General features: G+C 41.0%; 1 protein-coding gene and 1 long non-coding RNA gene across 3 annotated transcripts in view; one reads left to right on the plus strand and one right to left on the minus strand.

Moving 5' to 3' along the window:
* LOC311443034 overlaps positions 1-4,485 on the plus strand; it is a 51,927-nt gene extending 47,442 nt beyond the window's left edge. Inside the window, exon 4 of the long non-coding RNA XR_014697034.1 lies at positions 4,394-4,485. This is a non-coding gene — a long non-coding RNA (uncharacterized lncRNA). The remainder of the gene's footprint in view (positions 1-4,393) is intronic.
* CHRFAM7A (CHRNA7 (exons 5-10) and FAM7A (exons A-E) fusion) overlaps positions 1-13,362 on the minus strand; it is a 44,001-nt gene that overhangs the window by 22,267 nt on the left and 8,372 nt on the right. The window lies entirely within an intron of this gene.

Genomic DNA, 13,362 nt, shown 5'->3' on the forward strand with positions numbered 1-13,362 from the left:
GGACTAGTTGTGCTAAGGTACCTTTTAAAACAAAAGGAATCATTGCCCTTGCCTAACTGCATGGGAAGTTTTCACAGGTAGTTTGTAATGTATCTCATATTACTGCTGTCAGTCATGCTGTTACTGGAGGGTATCTTTCTGCCAGGTATTTTCCTGGGGCTCCTTCTTTAATAATATCTCAAAAGGCACAAGAGATTATCAGAGAGGTTGCCTATTTCACCTTTGCTTAGGAGCAGCCCTCTCACTAATTAACCTTACCCAGCAGACATACGCAGCTAATAGAAACACTGAACACAGGACGTGTGGCTAACCTCAGATGACAGGTATTGAGGCTGGATCGAGCAGCTTCTTACCAGGCAAGCAGCCCACTGGTTTCAGTGGAACTACACACTGAAGCGTTCTGTCCCAGTTTTACCTGAGAAGGGTTGTCAGGGCAGAACATTACTGTTGTGCCTGGAAGTTACAATTTGAAGGCCTTACTGCTCACCTCCTGTGACTATCTGATGTAAGCTCAGGTGACAGAATTGGCATCTTAATGCTGCAGTTAACTAAGGGGATGAATTCTTCATTTCTCAGACATGGGGAAATGCTGGTGATCTTACTTCTCTGGAGGTACCAGCAATTACTCATCCCTCAAACTGTATCAGCATCCACCTGGGTTGTGCGAAGGGAATGGAATTTACCATATACTGGCCATGTTCTGCCCTCTGAGCTGAATGCACAATCCCTGTCCCAGCAAGAGCCAGAGCTTCATTTGCAGTCTAAGGAAGCAAGATAGCAAGTTTCAGTCACCTGTACAGCAGGAACTGTCAGAGTTGCTTGTCTATCTAGACCTCTGAATTTAGATATCTCTCTCTTGAACTTAAATTTTGTTCCTAAATGCCCCAATATGGCCAAAAAAGATTTAATCATATTTCATACCAAAACAGCTGTTTTTTTTTGATAATACTCGTTACTAAAGGTGAATACTCTTTTGCTGTTGCTTGGTGGACTTATAATTGAACAAAAGTTCCGAGTGCTGTTTAAGTGAAGTGATATTAGATTAGCACTACAGTGCAAGGGGTAACAGTATTCTGAAAGCAAGTGGAGCCTTTTGAGGAACAGCATTGGTAGGCACGTGCCAGCATTACTAGGTTGTGTGTAATCACAACTAAATGTACAACATAGAGACAAGTAAAATATTTAGGTAAAGATCAGTATTGTGAATCAATAAAGTCTGCCCTCAAATGCACATTCCTAAGTTCCTTTAAAATAAAAAAGTAAATAAAAAATATAAGGAATCATAGACCACAGGAAGTGATTCAGCACTTTTCCTATTTTCTGCTTCGTCACCTCTGTGAACCTTACTTTTTCACTGAATCTTATCTCAAGGGAACAACTCGTTTAAATGGCATCCTGGGGAAACAGGCTTCTTTAACTCTTTGGTACCAGAAATACATTATTAAGCATACCGAAGACATTGCTGAAGATGTCAGCCAGGCAAAGTAGTAATTAATTTGTAATAGTAGCTGTTATTCTCTAGCCAGGCAAACATTAACTTGATGCCTTTCTGAGTAAGCTCCATATGGTATAAGAGCACAACAAAACTAATTTACCTGGGATCTTTAATTAATGAGTGAAAGAAACAATGCTTAAGAGATCATTCATACCATGAACAGAAGTCTATAAAACAGTGTTGCAATTGAGGGATATGTAAAGCCTGTATATGTTTCTATTCAGCATTTTAGGTCAGACGTAAACACTGCCAATGATAACAGCATGTAAAGTTCAGTAGCATTTTCTCAAGGCTCTGTGTGTCATCCCAGATGAACATGCCAAGTTCCTATGGACACGATGTCCAATCTATTGCACCTAAGCAAAGCTGAGGGCACCACTGCTGTGTGGCTTCACCACAGGACACAGTAGGTTTGTTGCTCTGCACAGGTCTGCCTGGCTACACAAAGGTGCAGGGCAATTCAGAATCCATTATGTTGTGGGAAACTCGTTTCAGGATGATTAGCTAAACGGCATGTACTCCTGCACTGTTAAATCCTGAGTTAAACTCACATTTTACTCCCAGCGTGATCTTTTTCTACACACAAATGGCTCCAGCTTTAGATAAGTGATGTTTTAAAAGTTCCCTTTTGAGTAGCAGGAAAAGACTGCACTAAAGCTGGAGTGCTGCTGGTGCTCAAGCTAATGATATGCCATGGGGATTTATTTTGAAGCCCTGAGTCTACAGCGTAGTCAGACGAACTATTTCTGGAATAACATAAAGGAGCTCTACTATCAACCAGCACACATCACAGAACCAGGCTAGGAAGCTCGCACTCACCAGTGAAAGCAGCCCAGCTGAAGAGAGCAGCAGCCCTTCGATCCAGCTGTGCTGCTGGCAGTGATTCAGCTGCCTGCCACGCTGCCTTGCAGCTGGGCACATGGCAGAGCCATCCCAGGTTGCCTGCAGGAGACTCTGCAGACATTTGCTGGGGCACTAATCCAGCTGCTGAAAGCCAAGAGTTATTCTGAGCAATAATCTTTCACTCAAAACCAACCAGAAATTGAGTATCTAGAGAGTACTACTTCAAAAATAACTTTTACGGTGAAGACAAACCCTAAATGAAGATGGACCATGCTGCTTTCCTGGTGTTTCTTTCTGGCATTTTAAATGTTTAGAGCCTTAAAGAGTATGCTTGATCAAAATAGCTCCCACTTGGATCACTATATTTCAGGATCCATCAGTGTTTGAATCGTAAATCCTATCATGGCTCCTCAGCTACGAGAACTCACTGCATGCTGAGAGTTGGTTAATAGCATTTTTCCTAGGAGCAAATGGCTTCCAAAATTGTAGTCATGATTGGATTGACTCACCCATCACTAGAGGAAAGCTTCTGATTTAAAGGCTTTGTCCCTTTCTCCAGGCCCAAGTGAAGCTGGTGGAGGTGGGGCAGAAGACATTCTGCAGAGTTTCTCCTGTCTAGGGGACTTTTGATACTGCTTTAGAAGCTTTACAGCAAACTGCATTATTACCATTTTTCATCAGAGTTGTGCCGTACTTCCCCATAAAATGATGGGTGGGCTTGAAATGTTCCACAGAATGTCACCGTTTCTTGTTGCATCGCAATATTTTATGAACACTTTGTAAAAAATGTAGAATGCCAAGGCAAGGCAGCTCCTGTTACAAACCTTTTCTACTACAAAGGGGCAAAGAAAAGACCTTGAGACATTCTCAAATGCAGGGAAAATTAGTCAGAGAATGAGGCCAGTAACTGTATAATGTAGTCTGGACTGGTATGGTATTTTTTCCCATGCCAGCTATGTTAGGTTATGTGCTGTGCAGGTGGTGGTACTGGAGAAGTGGCCCAGCTCACAAGGAGTTAGTTAGGTTTCATTTGTGCATGGGAAGTTGGTGGGAGGCTACCTCGGTCTGCTTAATTTGTAATTGTAGTCATGATCTGTGATGGCAGGTGGCAGCTGCTACTGGGTTGGTTATCACATTTTTTTATGATAGCATGATTAACGAAGGGAAAGTAGCTGGCATCAGGAAGACTTGAATGGTCCTTCACTCATTTTTGAAGCTAGAGGTACCAAAAATTTCTCTAAGATCTTGCAGGGAATTGCACTGTCTTCATTCTTCCATTTCCCCTCTGATTTTGTCTGCCTTTTCATTTTAAAACAGTCTGTCAGACCGATCACCTTTGGAAGCAGAGTATCAGATTCTCACATTACCCTACCCTTACTCTATGGTCAAAAAAATATGCAAAAGAAGATACGTGGAAATTTGACAATGCTTTGTGCAGGACATTAGCCTGGGCAATATAAACATTGTAAGGGACATTATCTGCTTACTTTCAAAGGGATGTCAGCTTATTTAGCATCCACGCTAGAAAAGCTACCCAGCAAAAACCAAAGGGAAAAGCGAAGTCAGCCTGTAGCCTGGCATGCAGACGGTGACGTGCAAGTAGCAAGAAATGAATGCTTCCCAGAAGACTTGCATAAAATGATGTCCTAACTAAAATCTATTAGCAGTAACTCTTGCACTTCAATTCTTCATTTATTTCTACATGGTTAAATGTCACCTAAATCACAGAAAAAGTAAAACCTAAGGAAAGAGGGCTATGTTGCTAATGTCACCAGGGAGTTTAGTCACAGCACTGCAGCTGTGGCTGGGGTTCCCGGGTGAAGATGGTTGATGTAGTCAGGGAGCAGCCACTCCTACCGTGTCACTTCGAAAACATACTGCTACCAGGGGGCTGCCATCATATTCCCTTCCCTCTTGAAGGGAAGAAATTAAATATTTATGTAATGACAACAACAAAAAAGAAAAAATACTTTTTAGTGTGGTAATAACATGGATGATGAAAAATGCAGAATCTACTTTCTGCTCCATAGACTTTATTTTTTTTTCCTGAAGCAGAATAGCATGAACAGGAGAATCTGAAAGCATGACAAGAAGTGTCATAGGACTGCGGAACATTGGGCTGGTGGAAAACTGAGGGGCAACAGAACCATCAACACAAACCATGTCAGTTTTATAATTAAAACCTTTTAACAAAATCCAGTCCAAGTTTGCAGACTGCTTCCAGGTGACTGGAATGACTTTTCTTTCAGAGAATGAAAGCTTCACAGAAGCCTTTTTTGCTTGTCACTGCTCATACGCTAGAGTCTATTCAGCTCCTTCTGTTCTTATCTCCAGACACGCTCACTCATCATTTATGTTTCTCAGGGCCAAGATAGATAGCACATTTCTGGGCACAGGAGGAGGCAATGCTGCTGTCCATCAATTAAAACGCTGCTCTGTAGGCACCTTGGGGCTGAGGAGAGACCCGGTGTTTATATGCACTGTCAGAGTCTCTATAGAAAGTCTTTTCCCCTTCCTGCTCCCTTGTCTTTCCAGGCAATGCTTGTCCCTCTCTTGTCCATTTTCTGCAAGACTCCTAAGCAAATTCCCCTTCAGAAGAGTGTAGTATTTTCTTCCCCATAAGTAAGCTAAAGATTTTCAACTAGCAAAACAACTGACTACAGTCACATTTCCTAAATGCTTATTTTTAATAAAAGCATTTCCTAAAACCCGTTAATCTCCTTTCTTTCTCTAAAAACAGCTATGTTAACTCTTCAGACTGCATCAGTCTTCTAAATGTTTTGATAAATAATTACATACAGCTGTAAAGAAAAAAAATCACTTGCTTTGTTGAAAGACAAGTTAGTAAGTTCCTGAATTTCATTTTGAGAAATATTTAACTAAATCAGAATTTTCATAAACGATATATAATTCCAAAAACCTTTATTTATTGATTCAACATGTGAAAGGGCCTCAGTTTTCAGAAGGACTTCTAAATTGTACCACTGTTCGCATCTGAGAACCAGAAGCCTCTTACATGGCTATGAAAATTTTAGCATCAGCAGTCTTTGCCTTCACAGATGAAGGGTAGTTCATGTAATGCTTCTATAGAAACACAGTTAATATGATTTGGCTTAGAGCCTTAACTCTGAATGAGTTGGCATAGTAGTGGCATACTGCATAACTCTTAAAGTTAGTTAAACACAAGTGTGCAAACTGCAGAGTAAGCAACAGAACTCCTCCTGATAGCAGCAGAGTCAAGTTCTCACCCTGTGATTTCAGAGAAAGCCTGTGTGCATTTGAAGAACCAGCATTATAAGGCTTTAGAGACACAGCTTGCTTCCAGCTTTCTTCAGCACCTCCTTGAACTGCACTTCGGTTACTATGAACCTTAATAAAAGTTCCTAGAAACATGTTAAGACATCCCTCAGTATTAGCAAAAATGCTAGGTTCCTGACCAGCATCTCATCACAAGACCAGCGTTCGTAATTGTAGGCTGAAATTAAGAATGGGCTGGCAGCCAGTGAGAGCCTGGTAAGGCACTTCCAATATAGATTTTCACTTCTGTTTGCTTGAATGTTAGCCTCTTAAAACCAGAAGGTTAATTAGTTCATTAGCTCTTACCTCACTGTCTCAGCACTCGTTCATTAAACATTCTCAGCATCTTCTGTCAAAGTACTAGCACCTAATGAAGTTTTATCCCACCTCATTAAAAATCCTGCCATGTTTAATTAGTGAGGGAATTTTTTCACAACACAGCTTGGGGTTTTCTTCCTCTTCCTTTTTAGGGTCACGCACTGAGCTCTGTACAAAGTGAAAAGGCCAGCATTCTTAGTGTTAATTCTGAGAGAAGGGACTAGAGGGTGAGTTAAGCACTCATAATATGGCCAGTTGGCAAAAGATACATCTACTGCCAGCTTTTGGCTCCTTTTGACAGTTCTCTGATGCTGTCAGATCAAGCTGCTATCAAGTGGAGCTAAGATTCGTGGAAGCTATCAGGCCCTAACGATGGAGCAGACATAATCCCTTGTACAAGCAATGTGCTGAAGATCATATCTGAGAGCCCAGCATTGAAGCAGTGCCATAGACTTGGAAGAGGATAAAAGAGATATAGAATGAGTTCCCCAGCAAAGCCAGATCCTAGACAGGTTCCATAGCAAGCCGCTCATGTAGCAGGAAATTGGAAAGGAAGAAAAGATTAAGTCAGAGGAAAGTCTGGGAACAGGGAATTCCTTATCCTGAAATTGTCCTTCGGAGTGGTGGACACCTGGTTATCACTGTGCTTCACCTTCCTGTTTCAGAAAACAGGGGCAATAATGCTTCCTCAGCTCTGTGCTATATATGTAAGGATAAAAACATTGAAGCCAGCAAGGTGCTCATGTATCTTGTGGTTGGAGCTGCAGGCATGCTTTTAGGCAGCCACAGTGACAGGATGAAGCCCAACACTTCTGCAGAGACATTGAAATGAAAATTGCTGCTGCTTGCCAAGGACTGCCTGTAGTCCTTAGGTGGGGGCAGTAGCAAGTCTTGATCTTGAAGACTGTAACAGAGGCTGCTCCCTAGTGGGGCATGTTTGTAACCCCTGAAGCCTAAGGAATCGCCTACATTTTCCCCTGCTAAAAGGCAAGATTGATTAAAATGCAAACTGGGACGGAATTAAGGATTATTTGTTGGTTTTTTTTTGCATAGGAATAAAAAGCCATGTGGAGAGTTGATAATGTGAAATAGGTTATTTCACATTATAACTCTCCCCAGTTACTTTGTCCTGCTTAAAAGAAAGGCAGAGTTTGTTCAAAACAGTGCACGGGTCTTCTGGATTGATGCTAATCTTATACAGCAGCCAAACTGCTGGAGAAAGAGTACAGAAGAGCCATCTTAACTCTGGACAGAGCATCTGAGCCTACTTAAAACACGGGAATGTGTTTCCATTCTTTATACTCTGACAGAACATCTGACAGTTGTGACTGCCATTGACTGTAACAGGGCTTTGTCCTGGCAGTGGACTTGAGACTTATTTCCACCTAGTTTCACAGAAAAGAAGTGGAGATTACAAACGTGTGTAACAGGCTCATGATGTACCATTTCTGTTACCATGGGGATGTAATTGTAATAGCAGTCATTTTTCTTTTTCAGTACATCATTATTAACAAGAGATTGTATTTAGATTTGAACACATTCACCCTTGCAAAGACAAGCAGGGATCAGGCTTATTAAACGAGCAGAGTACAGCATAGCTAGGAACATACTTCAGAACATCTTGTGGGAAAAAATATTCTTTTGAAGAGCAAGAGAGGGAGGGTGAATTTATTTCAACTTATGAATTCCCATGATTCACTGTAGGTTTCACTCAGTTCAATTATTAAATATAGCACAGACCTAAAAGTGTCGTTGCATTTACCGCAAACATGCTAAGTAATAACTGTATTGTCACCTTCCCTCCCAGTCAGTCTCGATTCAGTTGTGTTCCATGGCGCTCCCATTGAGAAGACTGAACCCTGCATTAGTGCTCAGCACTGGCTCTAGGTGGTGGCTCCCATTGCCAGTTTGACACGGATAGACACAGATAGGCACGCCAGCTCCTAACGCATGCTGGGATCTGGCAAGTACAGACCGTTCCCCAGACTAAGAGGGAATGAAAGAGCTCCCCTAGCCTTCCTCCCCAAACAGAGTTAAAACGGGAATTGAAGCCTTTGAAGCTGCTGAATTTGCCTAGAGATAAGCTGCAAAACACAGAAGTTGAAAGGTCAGGTTGTTACACCCTGATGTCACAGTAATGCTAAGATATAAGTCTATCTAGGGATTCACCTATATTTTATTCTTGCTTATCAATTTTAAGTCATATATGGCTTGTTATTAAGTCTTCCTCATCAAAATGTTCAAAATCACAGGGAAATGCTGCTATAGCATTTTTATGTAGTAAATTATTGTGGAAGGAATGCAAGTGATGTCTTCAAGGAGAGAAGACAGGGTTTGTGGAAGAACTAGGAGCTGAACACAGAGCTGCCTCTTCCTCTCCCTCACTGTGATCAGAGCATACAGCTCCAGCACCAGCCCCTTGCCACCATTCTTCTATGCTCTTTCATGCAATAGAAATTTCCACAGCTGACCAGAGCATGTCAGCCGTGTTTTAGCAACAGTGCACATGCTAAAACTGCAGTACCTCTGAGGCACACACCAGAGCCACAGAGGCATCTGAGCAGGCCACAACCACGAGGAATAGTCCGCTGCAAATGGACAGAGCCAAAGCCAGCTTCAGAGGACCGGTTAGCAAACTGCCGTCATTCATCTCAGACAGTCTCTCTGGCTATGCTGTTTTTCCTCCAACTTTTGAAATGTAGGCAAATTAAGCAAGAACTCCCCACATTTCTGTAATAATAAGCATAAACCAATATTCTAGATGTCTCTAGATGTCTCAAGGTCTCTGTTCAATCCAGGACATGGCACAGGCACATCACCATGGCAATTAGAAAATACCCTGGAGAAGGGTGAAATACAAAATGCATTGCTTATCCTGCTGAATGGCTCTGCAGCTCTTGGCACAGTGGTCCACAAAGTATTACAAGGACACCTTAATCGCCCAGGATGAGAGGATGAATCAGCATTGCATAAATCTAGGTATTCCTCACCCTACATCTTATCAGGGACAGGTTTTAGAATGAGAATAGAATCACAGAATCATTTGGGTTGGAAGAGACCTGCAAGATCATCAAGTCTAACCATCAACCTGACCTACTGAGTCCCATCACGAAACCATGTCCCTTAGTGCCATGTCTCGCTGTTAGTGCCATTATTTTTCTGTTGTTCAGATTTGTGTTGCAAGAAGGTTGTGGCTACACATTACTTTTGAGGAGACACAGAATTGACATCACTCCTCTTACATTAAGAGACAAAATGGATGACTTAATGGTAAGCCACCCCACCCAATGATTTCTCTTCATCCACTACCTCACTGTGTGCTTTCAAGAAGTCTGTCGGAACTTAGATGTCTACACATCCTCTCCTCATTATCAAGGTTACTTCTTCAACTTAACCACCAGATTCAGAAATGAAAGGGGAGGGCAGGTTAGGCAAGGAAGGGAGAAATGCAGATGCACGGAAACAGTCTTCTTTTACAGGGTCTTCATTTTAAAATACCCCTGAGAATCCATGAGGTCACTTCTCTTTAGTGTCTATACAGAGTCACTAAAAAAAGATGTTGATCAATGAGTTTGGCTGAGAGGAATATGTTGATGAAAATCACCTGTGTGTCTCTTTCTTCACAAATGCAACAAGCGTCATGACTGAAATGTCAGAACACCTACACGGTCCTTCAGGCTGCTGTCTGCGGCAACTCAAAAGAGCAAACTCTCTCCTATGAAATCAACATTTCTGCTGATGGGGTCAGAGATGGAGCAAAATCTCCAAATTCCTAAAATCCATGCTTATCTGAATTTCTTGAGCTCAGTGAATGTTTCAGTCAAATTTAGCAGTGCTCATTACTTTTACCATCTTCATTCTTGCCTTTTGTACTCTTGGTGGTGGGGTGTGAAAGGTCTGCTTCTTGCTCCTCAGATAGTCAACTGACATGACTGCATAGCTATGGAGGGTAATTATGGGGCTACCAACAACAGAAATCTCTTAATACTCACAGCTGAACACAGAGAACAATACAAGTCCCAAGGGGTAGTGCTGTATAAGCATGGGCATGGGTCCACCAACTTTGCACGTGGTTATTGATCATCATGTACGTAACATAGGGATATGCTTACAGGCCATGCAAATACAGCTTCGCATCACTGCTAGAGGATTTTGGAGGGACAAACTGGATAGATTTCATATTCTTATGTTGCTGCCAATAAAATCTTTTATGCCGTGCTGTTAGCACTTCCCAGTATAGCTGGTGTTGAAGCCAGAGTTAACAACCTTTCCTCTTTACAAATCAAATTCTGGTTTCAGTGAACAGCCACGCACATGCGATCATAAATGACGGTTAAATCTGAATTTAACTGTACGTTAGGCTTCTTCTAGTTATTCTTGGAAAACAATCTATTTTAATGTTAAATAACTTAAAAATTCAAAATAAATTAGTCGACACTGAAAATAAACATTTAAGTGTTTGAAATTCTAAATGAATTTTGAATTTCATTTTTCTATATAAGTGCTTGTACATATATGCTGTGTGCTGCCTGCTGCCAACCCATTGTGATACTTCCCCCCACACCTTTTTTTTTTACTTTGTTGTAACTCAGAGATATATTTAGCTTGGGAACAGTTGGATTGCTCAGTAGTCTATTCAGTCAAGCATGGTGAGGAGTTTAAAGAAACTGAAGAATTCAAATCTGTATCATCTAAATTTGAAGTAATTAACATTTAAATGTTTCTATGTTAATATACTCTTCATAGATAGAAAATTGCTTGCAATCCTCTGGCAATGCTTTGTTCAACTGTTGTCAGCACTATTAGTTTGCAAATTACTGAAAACTTTTTATAGTGTATGCTTTTCTGAGAGAAAAGCAATCAGTGTATCTGCACAGGTCGGAGAATACAGACATAAGTGAAACAATACCACATACTCCACTGTTCAAGAGTCATACCCATCAGGACTAACATGTAAAACTGTTAAACCAACACTGGTGCTTTACTCCAGTCCCCAAGCTCCTCTGGTAGCACAGGTGCTCCCAAGGACAGCACTGGAGGTTAGGTGCATTGCTTTGGCAGGAGTTACTGGCTTCGCTTGTCATCAGCCCTGAAATTGCTGCAGCACTTCTGCCAACTTGTGGACACACACAGGTCACGTTACAGGAGCAGGGCAGAGGCCGTGCTGGTTAGGCAGGGGTTGCTTTTCCCCATAGCATTCATCCAGCCCACAGAATCTTCGCACAGCACTTCCAGGAGCCTTCCTGGGCAAGAAATGGGTCTAGCAGGGGCAGCCACCTGTACTGGACTCTTCCCTCAGTGCGTGTTCACAGTGCAGTCAGAGGCAAATCAAATCCAAGACGAATTAAGTCAGCTGCCATCTTTACATGCACAGTAAAACAGGCTTTGCCGAGGAGCACCAGATTTATAGAGCATGTAATCAGTCCATGTGCACATAAAAACCACAGCATGATGTATTGTCTAGTACTTGAATATGACAGAAATATTGTAATTTTAACTGTAAATAGTCTTTATAAAAAGAGGAACTCTTAAAATTACAAGGTGTGTATTCATTTCAGTCCCTAAACTTCGCTGAATTTAAATCCTTGTATAAGGACAAGCACTAGTTAGAAAGGCAGGACTCTCAGAAACTATGTCTTGTGCTGTAGTTTGGTTTTGTTATCTGATTACTGAGGACTAGTCATTTCTAGATGATGTGAATTTGAAAACTCCGTGTTCTAGTAAGCTTTGTGCTCTTCTTCCTGTGCTTTACAGCAATCCAGCACATCAGAATCTATTTTCTAGGACTTTAATCATGCTTTTCATAGTAAGGATAAAAACCTTCATCACAAGTCACATACCATTAGGTATCTGCTCACATCTTGTGTTAATGGAGTATCCATACCAGTGTGTTTACAAAACAAGGTACTAAGCTTTCATGGTTAGGGCTGATTATATCTCAAGGGATGAGAGGAATGTTAAAAGAAACTGCTTTGCTTTTCTTGTGTTTTAGGAATAAATTCTTCACTCAGAGGTGGTGAGGCCCTGGCACGGGTTGCCCAGGGAAGCTGTGGGTGCCCCATCCCTGGAGGTGTTCAAGGCCAGGCAGGATGGGTATTTGGGCAGCCTGGTCCGGTGGGAGGTGTCCCTGCCCATGGCAGGGGTCTGGAACCAGATGATCCTTACAGTCCTTTCCAATCCAAACCATTCTATGATTCTGTGATATTAAAAACAAGCAAGCAAACACAAAACCTGATCTGGATTACAATTCCCAGGTGGTTTAAACAGGAGACCTCTCCTGTGAAACCAGAACAAAAGTCCTGAAGTTCTCGTACAATGAACATCTACTCTTTCCTGAACTAGCGTTGTCTGAGAAGACTAGATACTGATAAAAGATACAAAGATAGAAGAAAGATACTGATGAAAAAAATAGTCCAAAAGGCCAGAAAATATTCAATAGAAGAATTTAAAAGTACAGGAAAAATTGACAAATACCACAAAAATAAGTCTGCAATTTCTCCTAGTAAACCTGAATCTCAACAGTAGGGTTGGAGATATGTTGGCTGCTTGTTTAAATACATCGATTATCAGAATATTTTAGGCTGTTTTTGGAGAAGATCTGTTCTTCATATTTTGAGGGGAAGTAGAAAACTTTTACGTTATAATTCAGTAATTTCCACAGGTATTAAACTAATTAAAAATATTGAAAATCATATCCCAGCTGTTCTGCTCTTCTAAATTCTAAGGAATAAATCATGGTAGAATGGCAAATGGCTGCAAGATGGAAATTAAAATATTTTCTCCTTTCAGCATGGAGGGAAGCAGCCAAGTTAAAGACAAATAAAGCTTGGAGAGACTTTTTCTAATGTACCAAAATGAATGCAAAAAATTAAAAGAATAATGCAGATTTGATGAGCTTCTGCCACAACCATTGTTTACAAAGCGGCTGCTGAGGTTTGATAAACAGCTTAAAAACTTCTTTAGCACCATTTTTCAATGAGCCTGTTGATCTGGTTGTTTTATTTGTCTTACCAGATTTAAATTTCTCTCTTTATTTTTTTTTTTTTTGAGGGGGTGTTTGTTTTATAGTCTGTTTCTTTATAAAATCTGTTCTGCTTCTCTGAATGACAGCATAATTTTTTTTTAAATTTCAAATATTTCACATTACTATCTTGCCCAGTGGGTCCAGAGTATTTGATTGCAAATACTGAGCCTGCAGATTCTTATGCAGTGGCTTTTCTAAGCACTGTGTGTAAGTCATTGAAGTCAGCTGTATACTTATGCTCTGTAAAATGAGACAAGGATGAAAGCCCTTGAATATATAATTCTAAATCATACAAGTAACCAAGGGCAATATAGAATGAGCAAACTTTGACTAAGTTCAGATAAACATAAGAAAGTTTCCATGCTTTCATTTTTTCTTTGGTCTG

Source organism: Aythya ferina (genome assembly GCF_964211825.1).
Source record: "Aythya ferina genome assembly, chromosome: 11".
Taxonomy (NCBI): Eukaryota; Metazoa; Chordata; class Aves; order Anseriformes; family Anatidae; genus Aythya; species Aythya ferina.